At 41.0% G+C, this 16,190-nt stretch overlaps 1 long non-coding RNA gene across 1 annotated transcript; it reads right to left on the bottom strand.

Annotated features, from left to right (window-relative positions):
• Window positions 1–2,231: 2,231 nt before the first annotated feature.
• Window positions 2,232–12,324, bottom strand: LOC109490128. The gene is made up of 3 exons (XR_002143368.2): window positions 12,152–12,324; window positions 5,451–5,513; window positions 2,232–2,287 (listed from the first exon to the last, which is right to left on the bottom strand). It is a non-coding gene; the product is annotated as an uncharacterized LOC109490128 (long non-coding RNA).
• Between the last annotated feature and the right edge of the window lie 3,866 nt (window positions 12,325–16,190).

The following is a 16,190-nucleotide window of genomic DNA, read 5'->3' as shown; positions in this document are numbered from 1 at the left end:
CTCTCTCTCCCTCAAATGAATAAATAAAATCTTTTAAAATAAATAAATAAAATAGAGTCAGGAAGCCAGAATGGGAAGTCCTCATGCACTACCACTCCACATCAGTTATGGACCTCAACAGGAAGAGATGCACCTTGCTAGTCATATTACTTACTTTACTACTCGAGCACGAGGAAGGAAGATTCTATATTTGAACATCAGGACTGCCTGGGTGGTGCAGTCAGTTAAGTGATGACTCTTGGTTTCCACGCAGGTCCTGATCTTGGTGTTGTGAGATGGAGCCCTGAGTCACGATCTGTGCTCAGTGAGAGGTCTGCTTGAGATTCTCTCTCCCTCTCCCTCTGCCCCCCGCCCCCCCTACTCGTGCTCACTCTCTTTTGCTCATATAAATAAATAAATCTTTAAAAGAAACCTACACTACACTTTGAACTCCCAGTTTACTCCAATGGACTTTTTGTTTATAACAGCCCCTCCCAACTCTCCTCTTTCCTCTATAAAAGAGCAAGAGTGTTCCTCTCCTTTGTTCTCGGAACTTGCCTATGGTTTTTCCTATGGCTTGCTTGTCCCAAATTGCAATTATTCTGCAATTCCTGAATAAACCCATTTGCTGGTAAAATAACTGGCTGTTTTAATTTTAAGGTTCAGAACCTGTATATTGTAAAATTTTTAGCAGCATCTCTGTCTTCTATCTACCAGATGCCAGTAGCACTCCCTCGGTTGTGACAACCAAAAATATTCTCCAGGCTTTGCTAAATGTTCCCTAAAGGGCAAAATAGCCCATGATCAAGACCACTGGTCTAGGTATACCAGACAACTAGCAGTTCCTAACATGACATGCTGTTTCATACCTTTGATAATCTGCATAAACTATCCCCTTTGCCTGGAATGTCTTCCCTCTCCTCTGCCTGACAACTTTTGTTAGCGGTTCAAATAACCGCTTAAAGCAACAACTTGTTTCCTGTGTTCATTTTTGTAGCTCCAGTGCCTAACACAGTCCGTAGCATAAAATAGGTACTACATAAATGTTTGCTGAAAGGATTAATCATCATTATTAAGAGATTTTCATTGAGCTTCTTGTGAGCACTGATTTTTATAAAAGGTACAAAACAGGATCTTCACTCTAAGCTTGTTAACAATTTAATGGGTGTGATAGAAACTGTTAATTATCCCCCATTGTCTTTTCTCTCCTTTTGTCTTAAATAAAAGCAGTTACTGATAGCTGCCTAGTAAAAACATTTCCCAACCTCCCTTACAGAGTAAGTCATTGACAAGTGTTGTAAGTAGAAGTGGTACGCATCCCTTAAAAGAAGGGACAAGTTCATTTTGCTTTCTTCCTTTTGGCTGGAATACAAATCAAGTGGCTGGGGTTCAAGCAGCTCTTTTGGACTATAAGGCAGAAGCCTCAGGCTAAGGATGGCAGAGCAACAATAAAGACCAAGTGTGTGTCCCTGATGAGCACAAAACCACCCAAATCACCTTGAACTTCATGTCTTCTGACTTTATAGCATAAAGAAATAAACTTATCTTGTCTAGAACATACTTAAACATAATCTCAAATAATTAAGTTGGGAAGACCAAAAGCAGAAGAGATTGGATTTAAGAGCAAAACACAATCCTAGGATGGATGAGGTAATTTGTATAAGAGTAAAATAATACAAAAGGTGGATCCAGGGGCGCCTGGGTGGCGCAGTCGTTAAAGCGACTGCCTTCAGCTCAGGGCGTGATCCCGGCGTTCCGGGATCGAGTCCCACATCAGGCTCCCTCGGCTAGGAGCCTGCTTCTTCCTCTCCCTCTCCCCTGCTGTGTTCCCTCTCTCGCTGGGTCTCTCTGTCACATAAGTAAAATAAAATCTTTAAAAAAAAAAAAAAAAAAAAAGGGGGATCCAATACCAAGGATACCTCATGCCCAGAGATGTTTGGGAGTAGGGTTCAAATTCCTAACACCTGCAAAGATATGGGTCCCCCATGACTAAGAGATTTTTTAGAAATAAGTCTTCAAGCCAGAGGAGCAACCTCAAATACTTAGCAAGATAAATAAAAATAAATCTCCACCTAGACAAGTTGTAGTAAAACTGAAGAACATAAAAAACAAAGAGAAAATCTTAAAAGATAAGAAAGATAGATTACCTGGACACCTGGGTGGCTCAGTTGGTTAAGCATCTGCCTTCCGCTCGGGTCATGATCCCAGGGTCGTGGGATCGTGTCTCACACTGGGCTCCTTGGTCAGCAGGGAGCCTGCTTCTCCCTCTGCCTGCCGCTCCCCCTGCTTGTGCTTATGATCTCTCCCTCTAACAAAAAATAAATAAAATTTTTTTAAAAAGAGAGAGAGATTACCAACTAAGTAACAATAGAAAAATAACTAGATTTCTCAAGAAAAAAGATAACAGAGATAATAGGATAATAAAATGATAGAATAATATCTTCTAAGTGCTGAATAAAAAAGTCGATCAAGAATTCTATATTCATTCAATGGACTCAGAAAGTGCAATGAATTCATTTTTTAAAAACACCTTCTCTGTGCCTGGCATTTTTCTAAATGTTTGGGATACATAACAATGAAATAGACAGAAATCCATGCGCTCGGGTGGCTTGGTGGCTCAGTCAGTTAAGCGTTTGACTCTTGGTTTTGGCTCAGGTCAGGATCTCAGGGTTATGAGATCAAGCCCTGTGATAGGCTCCATGCTAGGCTTTTTCTCCCCCTCCCTCTGCCTCCCCCCCCCCACCCGCTAGCATGAGCACACAAGTGCATGTGCTCTTACTCACTCTCTCTCTCTCTTAAAAAAAAAAAACAGGTAAGAGAATTGAGATGGTCTGGGGTGGGAAATGGACTGAAAAGTTATTAAAGGGTTGTCAGGGTCACCTCATTAAGGAGGTGACATTAGAGCAAAGATTTGAAGGAGTTGAGGTACTTGGTGGAAATGTATCCAGATAAATTTTTATTTAGGCATGAGAGAGAAATAATAGCATTTTTAGACACATAAAGATTATGGGTGTTTACTAGTCATATACTCACTGACATAACTATTAAGATGAAGAATTTTGCAAGAAGGAAACTGAACACGAAAAGAAAAAAGAAGTGATGAGCAAAGGCTTTACAAAATCTTTTTCGTTACGATTTATTTATTTTTTTGAGAGAGAAAGAGTGTGTGCATGCAAACGCAGAGGAGGGGGAGGCAGAAGGGGAGCAAAAGAAGCAAACTCCCCGCTGAGCGTGGAGCCTGATGTTGGGCTCAATCACAGGAACCTGAGATCATGACCTGAGCAGAAACCAAGAGTCAGATACTTAACCAACCGAGTCACCCAGGCACCCTAATTTTGCAAAATCAAAATGTATACTAATTGTTAACATATAAAGGGAGGGTTAAAAAATGAAACTCAAATACCTTACAACCATAACACAGAAAAGTAGATGGCATGATGGGAAGAACTGGAGTTAAAGCCCTGAAACCTCCACGTATTGTTTGCAAGAATGATGTAGTTACTTATTAACTCTAAACTTATCAAAAACTAAACATGCGTGTTGACATTTTAAATCGATACTAAAAGAGTGAAAACAAGCAAAAACATACATTTAAAAAACTAAAACTACAACCCTAAATAACCAATGAGCTCATGAGAAAATCTTAATGGAAATCATGAAAAAGTTAAAACTGAATGACAATAAAATAAAAAAATGTGACATGCACCTAAAACAGAATCATGAAGAAAATTTATGTTAAACACATTTTTTAAAAAATATGCTAAATCAGGGCGCCTGGGTGGCTCAGTCAGTTAAGCGTCTGCCTTCAGCTCAGGTCATGATCCAGGATCCTGGGATCAAGTCCCGAGTCGGGCTCCCTGCTTGGTGGGGAGTCTGCTTCTCCCTCTCCTTCTGCCTGCCGCTCCCCTTCTTTGTTCTCTCTCTCTCAATCTCTGTCAAATAAATAAAATCTAAAAAAATATATACCAAATCAATACATAAGGAGTTCTATTTTTAAAATTTATTTTTATCTTTATTTTTATTATTGTTTTAAAGTAGGCTCCATGACCAATGTGGGGCTTGAACTCACAACCCTGGGAACAGGAGTCATATGCTCTACCAACTGAGCCAGCTAGGTGCCCCAAGAGTTACATTTTTAAAAAAAAGATTATTTATTTATTTGAGAGAGAGAGAGAGCAGGCATGAGCAGGGGGGAGAGGCAAAGGGAGAGAAAAAGGGAGAAGCAGACTCTCCAATGAGTAGGGAGCCCAACACGGGGTTCGATCCCAGGATCCTGAGATCACAACCTGACCGGAAGGCTGACACTTAACTGACTGAACCACCCAAGTGCCCCAAGAGTTCCATTTTTGAAGCTAGAGAAAGAGTAGAACAAACCTAAGAGGACAGAGGAAAAAAAATAATACAGAAAAGAGCAAAAATTAATAAACACACACATAAAGTAGAAATGATCAATAAAATCAAAAGCTGGTTCTTTAGAAAGACTAATATAAAAGATATACCTCTATGAAGATTGGTCTATTTAAAACAATGAAAGGTATACATAAATAACTCTAAAAAAAATAGAACTACAAGATTCAATTAAAATTTAAAGCCATCTAGAACACTTTGGAAACATAATATGAAAATGTTTTCATTTCCACAACATTCTGAAATCCCACTAAAACGATACTAGATAATTATATGGGGGGCCTAGCTGGCTCAGTTGGTGGAGCATGCGACTCTTGATCTCAGGGTCATGAGTTTGAGCCCCATATTGGGCATGGAGACTACCTTCAAAATAAAAATTAATTAGTTAATTAATAAAAATGATAATAGATAATTATAAAAGATATGGACCCACAAGGTCATAAAACTTGCTTAGCTGAATGGAGGAATTATGAAACTAAGTACACCTGTCAGGGAAGCCAACAACATATAATCCAATTTGTGCTGCAGAAACCCAGGAAAGTTCAGGAACTAAAGGCATCAGCATAAACAGTATCTCACATTATGTGCAACAACTGTAATATGCTGGGAAAAGATCTATGATTTCTGTCAGTCAAAATTACAAGTACAGCTGATACTGCTATGCTTTGTTGCCTACATTGATAATTGAAGGAAATGCTAAATTTAACATAATGGTCAGTGAAAATAAAGATGTAATTTTTTTTCCACCCAAGTTCACAAGTTTAATATACCTGTGACCCAGCAAGTCCACTCTTAAATATACACCCAACAGAAATACTTGCATGAAGAAACATATATACATAACATTACTTAATAGCCAGAAATTGGAAACAACCCAAATGGTCAAAAACAGTAGAATGACATCCAGTAAATGGGACTCTAAGAAAGGCAAAGTGAATTTCCAGGATGACATCTATGTAGCAATCCTAAGATCAACCAATCCTTACGGGAGTAGAAGGGTAGATGGCAAGAAGAAATATGTCTCCAAATAAAAAACAAAATAAAAACTAAAACTAAAAGATTACCTGATTCCTTTGACCTTGTAGAGTAGGGTTTTACATCTCTGGAGGGGTCTGGCGGAATAATTACTAATAGGTACAAGAAAACAAATCAATCAAACAAAATAACCAAAGTAATTATTAACTCTAGATAAAACAAAATGTCATATTTGAAAAGAAGCATAATAAGAGTATACAGTTGACCCCTGAACAATGCAGGCGTTAAGAGCACCAAATACCCCACACAGTCAACAGTCCAAGTCTAACTTTGGACTTCCCCAAAAGTTAACTACTAACAGTCTACTGTTGACTAGAAGCCTTACTGATAACAGAAACAGCTGGATTAACACATATTTTGTGTGTTATACGTATTACATACTGTATTCTTACAGTACAGTAAGCTAGAGAAAATAAATGTTAAGAAAATCATAAGAAGGGGCTCCTGGGTGGCACAGCGGGTAAGCGTCTGCCTTCAGCTCAGGGCGTGATCCCAGCGTTCTGGAATCGAGCCCCACATCAGGCTCCTCCGCTATGAGCCTGCTTCTTCCTTTCCCACTCCCCCTGCTTGTGTTCCCTCTCTCGCTGGCTGTCTCTATCTCTGTCTAATAAATAAATAAAATCTTAAAAAAAAAAAAAAAAAGAAAATCATAAGAAAATACAATTACAGTACTATATGCATATTTATTGAAAAAAAGCCATGCATGAGTGGATCTGTGCAGTTCAAACCCATGTCGTTCAAGGGTCAACTGTATTATACGTCTCAGCTATGAACAACATTAAATAATCATAATAATGTTAACACTGAATTATGATTTGCCAAAAACTGTAACTAAATGGAATAAAGGGAAGTATATGCAAGACTTTGCATTGTGAATAAATCCTGTTAGAAACACTATCTTTTACTTGTAATTTGCCAGTCCGCCATGACTTGAGTACTTAGTAACAGATACAGTTTGTGAGCTGGAACTATTTTCTACAATAGACACGTTTGGGACATCATGAAATTCTCCAAAACATGTTTTTACAAGCTATTGGAGGTAATACATGCCTTAACACGGGATGGGTAAAGGCAGATACTTTAGTAAAAGATTATGACAAGAGCCCTTATCTCCTTATACTGAATGTCAGGGAGGCACAAAAAGAGGTCCCCTGCAGCTTATGATAAAGAACAAAACATAGTCAAATTTACTCTTACTTAGAAACTTGCCTTCAGGGGCGCCTGGGTGGCACAGCAGTTAAGCGTCTGCCTTCGGCTCAGGGCGTGATCCCGGTGTTATGAGATCGAGCCCCACATCAGGGCTCCTCCGCTGTGAGCCTGCTTCTTCCTCTCCCACTCCCCCTGCTTGTGTTCCCTCTCTCGCTGGCTGTCTCTATCTCTGTCAAATAAATAAATAAAATCTTTAAAAAAAAAAAAAAAGAAAGAAACTTGCCTTCAAGATGATTAGTCAGGTAACAAATTTTCTTATTTAGCTCCTAGGGTCTTAAATATTCTCCAGCTTTTTTTTATTAGTAAAATTAGAAAAGCAATCTATAGCAAAGCACATAAATGAACGGAAATTTTAGGTCGGAAAAAAGTGTTTTCTGTGTGTTCAATACACCTTGCCCATTTTTCCCTTTTAATTGGGAGTGGATAGTACAAACGGTTGTATTCTACATTTCTCCTCTCAACTCTCTAACTCGTGTGTGTTTGCAGGAGGTGGTATCTATAAGAACTCAATGCTCATCTTCAATAAAGCTCAATAGATAATTCTCTCCTTTGCTTCTGGGCAAATAACCTTTTGGTCTGAGTTTAAAATTTAGGGAAAAAACCGAATAACTTTTTTAAGAAAGATTTTATTTATTTGAGAGAGAGAGAGTGCCAGCACAAGCAAGGGGAGGGGCAGAAGGAGAGGGAGAGAATCTCAAGCCGACTCCTGGTTGAGCACAGAGCCCAACGTGGGGCTTGATCTCATAACCCTGAGATCATGACCTGAGCCGAAATCAAGAGTGGGACGCCCAACCATCTGAGCCACCCAGGCGCACCCCCCTCCCCAAATAACTTTTTTAAAAATGTAGGGTAGGGGCTAAGAGCAGACCACCTCAAAGTGCACCACCTGGCATATTGGTCATTTTTAATTAAAAGTTACTTAAAGGGGGGCGCCTGGGTGGCGCAGTCGTTAGGCATCTGCCTTCGGCTCAGGGCATGATCCCGGCGTTCTGGGATCGAGCCCCACATTGGGCTCCTCCGCTGGGAGCCTGCTTCTTCCTCTCACACTCCCCCTGCTGTATTCCCTCTCTCACTGGCTGTCTCTCTGTCAAATAAATAAATAAAATCTTTAAAAAATAAATAAATAAATAAAAGTTACTTAAAGGGCGGCTGGGTGGCTCAGTCAGTTAAGTGTCTGCCTTTGGCTCAGGGTCCTGGGATGGAGCCCCACATCAGGCTCCCTGCTCAGTGGGGAGCCTGTTTCTCCCTCTTTCTCTGTGCCTCCCCCTGCTCATGCTCTCTCTCACACGCTCTTTCTCAAATAAATGAGTAACATCTTTTTTAAAAAAAGTTACTTAAGAAATAGCCGGTGCAAGAATACTCTGACCCCCCCAACTTTGTCTCCAGAAAGCAGAAAATAAATCTCCCATGTGAAAGGTACATTCTCCCTGTACCAGGAGGTAAACAGACATCCTTATCACCAGAAAGAGAATTCAGAGCCAAGAAGGCTGTATAAACAAACCTTATACTTTTACTAATTTACTACTCTAGCCCAAATTCTGTTTAGAATTCCTTCCTAATTGAAGCTCCTAAACATAAGTTTTCTTTGGCCTGTCAGTTCCTTACAGATGTACTGTCTCTTTGTCTAAAAAGTATAAAAACTGCCTGCCTTAGTCATTTCTTTAGGTCTCAATTTCATTATTGGGCCTCCATGCATATGTCATAAACTTTGGGGTTTTTTCCTCCTGTTAATCTCCCTCGTGGCAATTTCATTTTCAGACCACCTAGACAGTCTTGAGGATAGAGGAAAAATTTTCCTCTCCAACAGTAGCAGAAAGACTAACTTTTTAAAAAAGGGTTTATTTATTTATTTGAGAGAGAGAGCACAAGTGGGGGCAGAGGGAGAGGGAGAAGCAGACTCCCTGCTGCACAGGGATCCCAATGTGGGGCTCAACCCTAGGACCCCGAGATCATGACCTGAGCCGAAGGCAGATGCTTAACTGACTGAGCCACCCAGGTGCCCCAAAAAGACTAACTTTCTTTCTTCTTTTTTTTTTTTTTAAAGATTTTTTGTTTATTCGACAGAGATAGAGACAGCCAGTGAGAGAGGGAACACAAGCAGGCGGAGTGGGAGAGGAAGAAGCAGGCTCATAGCAGAAGAGCCTGATGTGGGGCTCGATCCCAAAACGCCGGGATCACGTCCTGAGCCGAAGGCAGACGCTTAACTGCTGTGCCACCCAGGCGGCCCCTAACTTTATTTTTTCTTTTTAAAATTTTTTAAGTAATCTCTGCACCCAATGAGGGGCTTGAACTCCCAATCCTAAGAACATCAGTCACATGCTCTTGAGCTAGCCAGGCACCCCAGAAAGACTAATTTTTTTTTAAAGATTTTATTTATTTCTTCGACAGAGATAGAGACAGCCAGTGAGAGAGGGAACAGAAGCAGGGGGAGTGGGAGAGGAAGAAGCAGGCTCACAGCGGAGGAGCCTGACATGCCCCGAGCTGAAGGCAGACGCCCAACCGCTGTGCCACCCAGGTGCCTCCAGAAAGACTAATTTTAATGTATTCACCATGGGGGGCACCTGGGTGGCTCAGTCGGTTAAGAATCTGACTCTTGATTTCAGCTCAGGTCACAATCACTGGGTTATGAGATCAAGCCCTGTGTCTGGGGCTCTGCACTGGGTGTGGATCCTGCTTAAGATTCTCTTTCTCCTTCTGACTCTCCTTTTTCTCTCTCCTCCTCCAAAAAAATATTCATCTTAACATCATCAAGATAAAGCTTTTCTATTTTGAATACTCTATTCTTAGCTGATGCCTCTAAATGATTTCACATTTTTTAAAATATTTTATTTATTTATTTGACAAAGAGAGAGACAGCCAGCGAGAGAGGGAACACAAGCAGGGGGAGTGGGAGAGGAAGAAGCAGGCTCATAGCGGAGGAGCCTGATGTGGGGCTCGATCCCATAACGCTGGGATCACGCCCTGAGCCGAAGGCAGATGCTTAACCGCTGTGCGACCCAGGCACCCCAACATTATTTTATTTATTTATTTAGAGAGTGTGCAAGTGTGGGGGGAGGGGCAGAGGGAGAGGGAGAGTCCCAAGCAGGCTCCATGCCCAGTGCAGAGCCCTACTCAGGGCTTGATCTCACGACCCTGAGATCATGACCTGAGCTGAAACCAAGAGTCAGACGCTCAACCAACTGAGCCACCCATGTGCCCTGGAAGTGAATGAATTCTTTGTCACATCTCCCATTACCTCCTGTTATATGTCATCAGCAGACATGGTGAAAGGCTGCTTAACATCTTTTGTTATAATCCTTAACTGATAGTAAGATACTTCAAATAATTATACTTCATAAGCCTCCTTTTTATGTTGGAATCCAAAGTCCTCAAAAATACCTTTAACTTAGCTAATATATATAAAATATAATATTATCCTGTCCTTTACAGATAACATTAAAATCAGCAAGTATTTGTGTGAAATAATTTTTTGTAGTTTACAAAATATCCAACTCCTTTCCTAATTGTCTGCTTGGGATCTGGGTAATTTCGGAGCTGGTCTGGGTCAAGAATTAATTACAAACAACAGTGAATACAAGAGTGTTTAACTGAAGGTCATTTTGATCTTGAAATAATGTTAGTCTTACAGTCCCCATTATGCGTGAAGTTGAACACCCAGCAGTCCCACATGATTCCCACAAGTTTTATTTGTGAAAGGAGTTCACATAAAAGGGGCAATACAACTTATAGAAAATGGCCTGCTCAGTGAAGGCCAGGGAAGAATTTCAGTAGAATTTCAGAAGAAAAACAGCAAGGTTTTTCTGTGTGTATATAGACATTTTCCCTTCTGCTTTTCGGGGTAGGGGGACAACCCCAACCATGACTGCCCAGCCTGGGAAGGGGGAAGAAGGATCTTGGACTATACAGTGAAACTGTGACAGTCAATGATGTAAGGAACTTTGGGAGAGTTCTCTACCTCTCTCTCTTTCTGTGTTTTATTCTCCCCTTTAACTCGTGAAAAGGGGCCATACCACACTCTTCCCCCTGGGTTTTGTTTTTTTCTTTTGCTTTGGAATAATATACTGACATGGTACAATAACCAAAAGATTAAAAAGATACACAGTGAAATATATGAAAAGATGGGCAACTTCATTAATCATCAGAGAAGTGCCAAGTAAAACTACAATGCGGAACTTCTGGGTGGCTCAGTCTATTAAGCTCCTGCCTTCAACTCATGTCATGATACCAGGGTCCTGGCATCGAGTCCCACATCGGGCTCTTTGCTTAGCGGGAAGCCTGCTTCTCCCTCTGCCTGCCACTCCCCCTGCTTGTGCACTTGCTCTCTCTCTCTCTCGCTCTCTCTCTCTCTGGCAAATAAATAAAATCTTAAAACAACAATAACAATAACAATGGGCTACCCCTATATGCTTATCCAGTTTTGGCAAAGGTGTGAAGCAAATGGGACTCACACATGCCTATTAAGAATGTAAAATGGTTCAAACACATTCATTGGAAAGCTCTTCGGCAGTGTGCAAGCCAAGGGCAGGCTGCATCAAATGTGTCACTTTGGCGTAGTGACTATTTAGAATTAAAATTACTTAAGAAATAGTCAGTGCAAGGAACATTCTGACTTCCCTTTGTCTCCAGAAAGCAGGGAATAAATCTATGTGAAAGGTACTCTCCCTGTACCAGGGGGCAAAGAGGCATCCTTATCACCAGAAATAAGACTTCGGAGACAAGAGGGTTGTAGAAACAAGCCTTGTTACTTTTACTAGTTTACTGCCCCAACTCAAATTCTGTTTAGAATTCCTGACTAATCGAAGCTCCCAAACATAATTTTTTTAAAGATTGTATTTATTCATTTGAGAGAGACACAGAGAGAGAGAGAGACAGAGAGAGAGAGAACAAGCAGGGACGTGGAGGGAGAGGGAGAAGCAGACTCCCCGCTTAGCAGGAAGCCTGACATTGGGCTCAATCTCACGACTCTAGGATCATGACCCGAGCCAAATGCAGATGCTTAACTGATTGAGCCACCCAGGTGCCCCAAACATAAGTTTTCTTTGTCCTGTCAATTCCTCACAGATTTCTTTGCCAAAAAAGTAAAAAAGCTGTCTGCCTTGGTCATTTCTTTGGGTCTCGATATTATTATTCGGCCTCTGTGCACATATAATTAAACTGTGGCTTTTTTCTCCTATTAGTCTGTCTTATGTCAATGTAATTCTTAGAGCAGCTAGAAGAATCTTAACAGGTCATGTAAAAATTTTCCTCTATTAAAATGGAACATATGCTTACTCTATGATCCAGCAATTCCAATGCTAAGTATGTATCTGATATAAATGCATACATATGATCACCAAATGATATGTACTGGAATATTCAAAGCAGCACCCCAAATAGTAAAATGGAGACACTGTGGTAGATTCATGCAATGGAATATTATACAGCAATGAAAATGAACAATTCAAAGCTACACATGGGAATATAAATGAATCTCATAGTCATAAATGTTAAGAGAAAGAAGCCAGACATAAAGAATACACACCATGTAGTTCAGTTTACATAAACTTCTAAACAGGCAAACTTAACCGATGGTGTTAGAAGTCAGGATGGTGGGGGCACCTGGGTGGCTCAGTCGTTAAGCGTCTGCCTTCGGCTCAGGGCGTGATCCCGGCGTTGTGGGATCGAGCCCCACATCAGGCTCCTCTGCTGTGAGCCTGCTTCTTCCTCTCCCACTCCCCCTGCTTGTGTTCCCTTTCTCGCTGGCTGTCTCTCTGTCAAATAAATAAATAAAATCTTTAAAAAAAAAAAAAAAGAACTCAGGATGGTGGTATTCTTGGTAGAGGAAGTGACCTGGAAGCGAAACAAAGGGAGAGTCTAGATTGCTGGCAACACTGTTTCTTGCTCTCAGTGCCGGTTACATGAGTGTGTTCACTCTGTGAAAATTTATCAAGTTGTACATTTATTATTTGTGCACTTGTCTGTACATGTATTATATCTTAGTTAAAAGTTTAATTAAAAAGAAACTTTACATGGGGCGCCTGGATGGCTCAGTCGGTTAAGTGTCTGCCTTTGGCTCAGGTCATGATTACAGGGTCCTGGGATTGAGCCTTGCATTGGCCTCTCCGGTTATCAGGGAGTCTGCTTCTCCCTCTCATTCTGCCTGCCACTCCACCTGCTTGTGTGCTCTCTCTCTGTCAAATAAATAAATAAATAAAATTTTTAAAAAGAAACTTTATAGTATGTGGTAGACAATATAATGCCCCCCCCAAAGTTGTCTACACCCCAATCCCTAGAAGCTACAACTATGTTAAGTGTTTAAAAAAAAAAGAACACTTAGATGGAGTCCCTTGGCCCCCCACAACAGCAAACCAAGATTTAATTCCAGTTTCAAACTATCCCAGGAATGTGACCTTTTAACAGTCAAGCTGAAATTTCCTGATCAGCACTAGGGAGGTAATCTGCATGATAAACACCTTACCTTTCCTTTCCTCTCAGAAAGATGTCCCAGCCTCAAACAATCATTTCTTTCCTTTTGCTAATAACGTCCTTGCCCCACCCTCCTACCTATAAAAATCTTCCATTTTGTACAGCTCTTCTGAGTATCTCTCTGTTCGCTAGATGGGATACTGGCCAATTCATGAATACCTTAATAAAGCCAATTCGATCTTCAAATTTATCCAGCAATTTTGTTTTTTAACATAAATTATATGGCAAAGGGAAGTAAGGTTGCTAATCACCTGACGTTAACATAGGAAGAGTATTTTGGATTATCCAGAACACTATAATCACAGGGATTTTAAAAGTGGAAGGGGGGGCGCCTGGGTGGCACAGCCGTTTGCCTTCGGCTCAGGGCGTGATCCTGGCGTTATGGGATCGAGCCCCACATCAGGCTCTTCTGCTATGAGCCTGCTTCTTCCTCTCCCACTCCCCCTTCTGTGTTCCCTCTCTCGCTGGCTGTCTCTATCTCTGTCAAATAAATAAATAAAATCTTTAAAAAAAAAAAGTGGAAGGGGAGGGATGCGTGGATGGCTCAGTCAGTTAAGCATCTGACTCTTGACTCTTGGTTTCAGCTCAGGTCATGATCTCAGGGTCCTGAGATCAAGCCCTGTGTCTGGGGCTCCGCACTGGGCATGGATCCCGCTTAAGAGTCTCTCTCTCCCTCTGCCCCTCCCTGGTCCCTCTCTAAAAAATAGTGGAAGAAGGAGGTAGAAGAGAGAGTGAAAAAGAGGTAGATAAAGGGGGTCAGAGAGAGATGCTATGTTGCTGGCTTTGAAGATGGAAGAAGGGGCCATGAGTGGAGGAATATGAGCAGCTTCAAAACTCTGGAAACGACAAAAAACTACATTCTCTCCTAGAGCCTCCAGCAAGAAACTCAGTCTGCAGGTACATCTGCCCGCACCTCAACTTTAGTCCAGTGAGATCCGTGTTGGACTTTTAATCTACAGAACTGTGAGATAATAAAGATGTGCTATTTTAACCCACTACATTTGTAGTAATTTGTCACAGCAGAACAGGAAACTGATACAGTTGGTGTGGGGAAAGATCAAGTGTTCAGTTTTGGATGTGTTCAGAGAATCTGAACATGTTAGACATCTATGTGGAGATACCAAATAGCTGGATAGGAGTCTGGAATTCAGGGGAGAGGTATGGGCTGGAGGTACGAATTCTGGAGTTGTCAGTGAAGAGAGAAAAGCCAAGAGAATGGATGAGATTAACAAAGAGTGAGTGTAGGTAGAAAAGAGGTCTAAAGACTGAGCCCTGGAACACCCAAATCTGACAGCTTACATATAGCTGGTTATTTAAAGCTAGCGAACACTCTGGGGCGCCTGAGTGGCTCAGCCAGTTAAGTGTCTGACTCTCAGTTTCCACTCAGGTTGTTATCTCAAGGTTGTGAGATGGAGCCCTGCCTCAGGCTCCCTGCTCAGTGCAGAGTCTGCTTAAGACACTCTCCTTCACTCTCTGCCCCTCTCCCCACTCAAACATATAAATAAATCTTTTTTTTAATTTTTAAAAGATTTTATTTATTTGTCAGAGAGAGAAAGAGTACAAGCAGGGAAAGTAGCAGGCAGAGGGAGAAACAGGCTCCCTGCTGAGCAAGGAGCCCGAGGCAGGACTTGATTTCAGGACACAACCTGAGCTGAAGGCGGACACCCAACTGACTGAGCCACCCAGGTGTCCCTCAAATATATAAATAAATCTTAAAAAAAAAAAAAAGCTAGTGAGCACTCCAAAACAGAGGCAGACACCAAGATGTAAATGCTGAGGCAGATACTTAAGCTAGGCTTGTAAGGACAGGCAGGTACTTGAGACAGGAGTGAGTAACAGATCTCAAAAACAAAGAAACAGTTTTGGCAAGAGGAAACATTCATATGCTTGGCAACAGAGGTTGAGAAAAATTTAAGGATAGAGTCTGGGTAATATATTCTAGATGTCAGCAAAGATGGAACCTTGGCTCTGAGCCAGCTTTCTGCCTTGGGCATCTATTGCATCCTTAACTCGATTCCGGCCCCCTGTGGGTGTCTGTGTATCTTTCTAGCTTATCATTTGCCCTTCTTTCTCATTTCTCTTCCTTCTTCCTTAATTGCACATAATACAGAAATAATATACTCAATTGATTCTGACATTTTCCCCCCACATTTGAACACCTCCAAAATCAGGATGAATCTTAGAATTGACCATGTGTCATAGTTCAATGGGCAGCATTTTTTTCTTTCTTGGTATGTAAAATTACGGTGGACTTAGATTCAAATGGTACCTCTGACTTCATGAAATACAAATGCTCTATCATTTAGGGAAACACTTTTCAAATTTGGCATTTTTAAAATTTGAGGGGCTGAACTTTCTTGAAGTTTAATTTACTTAATATTCACCGATTTTAAGTGTACAATTCAACGAGCTTACACAAATGCGTGCTGTCACGCAACCACCACCACAACCATGAAAAAGAGCATTTTCACCGTTCCAAAATGTTTCCTGGAGTCTCTCTGCAGTCACTCCCTTCTCCCCACCCCTGCCCCTGGCAATCATTGATCTGCCTTCTATCAACTAGTTTCACCTTTCCTAGAATTTCATATAAATGAGATTGTACAGCATGTACTCTCTGTGTCTAGATTTTTTCACTCAGCATAATCAGAGATTCATTCATGTTGACAGACATATCAGTTCATTTTTATTGCTGAGTATTATTTCATTCTATGAATGTATCACATTTTGTTTGTCCATTCGCCAGATGAGACATCTTAATTGTTTCCAGTTTGGGGCTATTATAAAAAATGAATAATTAGCCTTTTTCAAAGCGGGGGGAAAAGCGTAAACCCATCTAAAGCAAGTTGGGTTATATTTTATTTTCTCCTCCCCGCGAGGCGTGAGTACCATGATAGAATCCCCTTCCTTAAAAAAGGATGAGGAAAACAAATCTCATACATTTTGGTCATATTACTCCTTTAAATAGTGAATGGTGAGTGTTTATCTGTGAATCCTAATCAATGTCAGGAAAAGAAATTCCAAAGTTTCTGAAAGTACACTTTAGAGTCGATAATAGAAAACACGAATCTAAAAAGGAAAAAAGGAAATGCAAGTCG

The sequence above is a fragment of the Ailuropoda melanoleuca genome, chromosome X (genome assembly GCF_002007445.2).
Source record: "Ailuropoda melanoleuca isolate Jingjing chromosome X, ASM200744v2, whole genome shotgun sequence".
In the NCBI taxonomy this organism is placed as follows: domain Eukaryota; kingdom Metazoa; phylum Chordata; class Mammalia; order Carnivora; family Ursidae; genus Ailuropoda; species Ailuropoda melanoleuca.
Note: the sequence above shows the minus strand (reverse complement) of the source record. Positions and strands in the feature narration are given on the sequence as shown.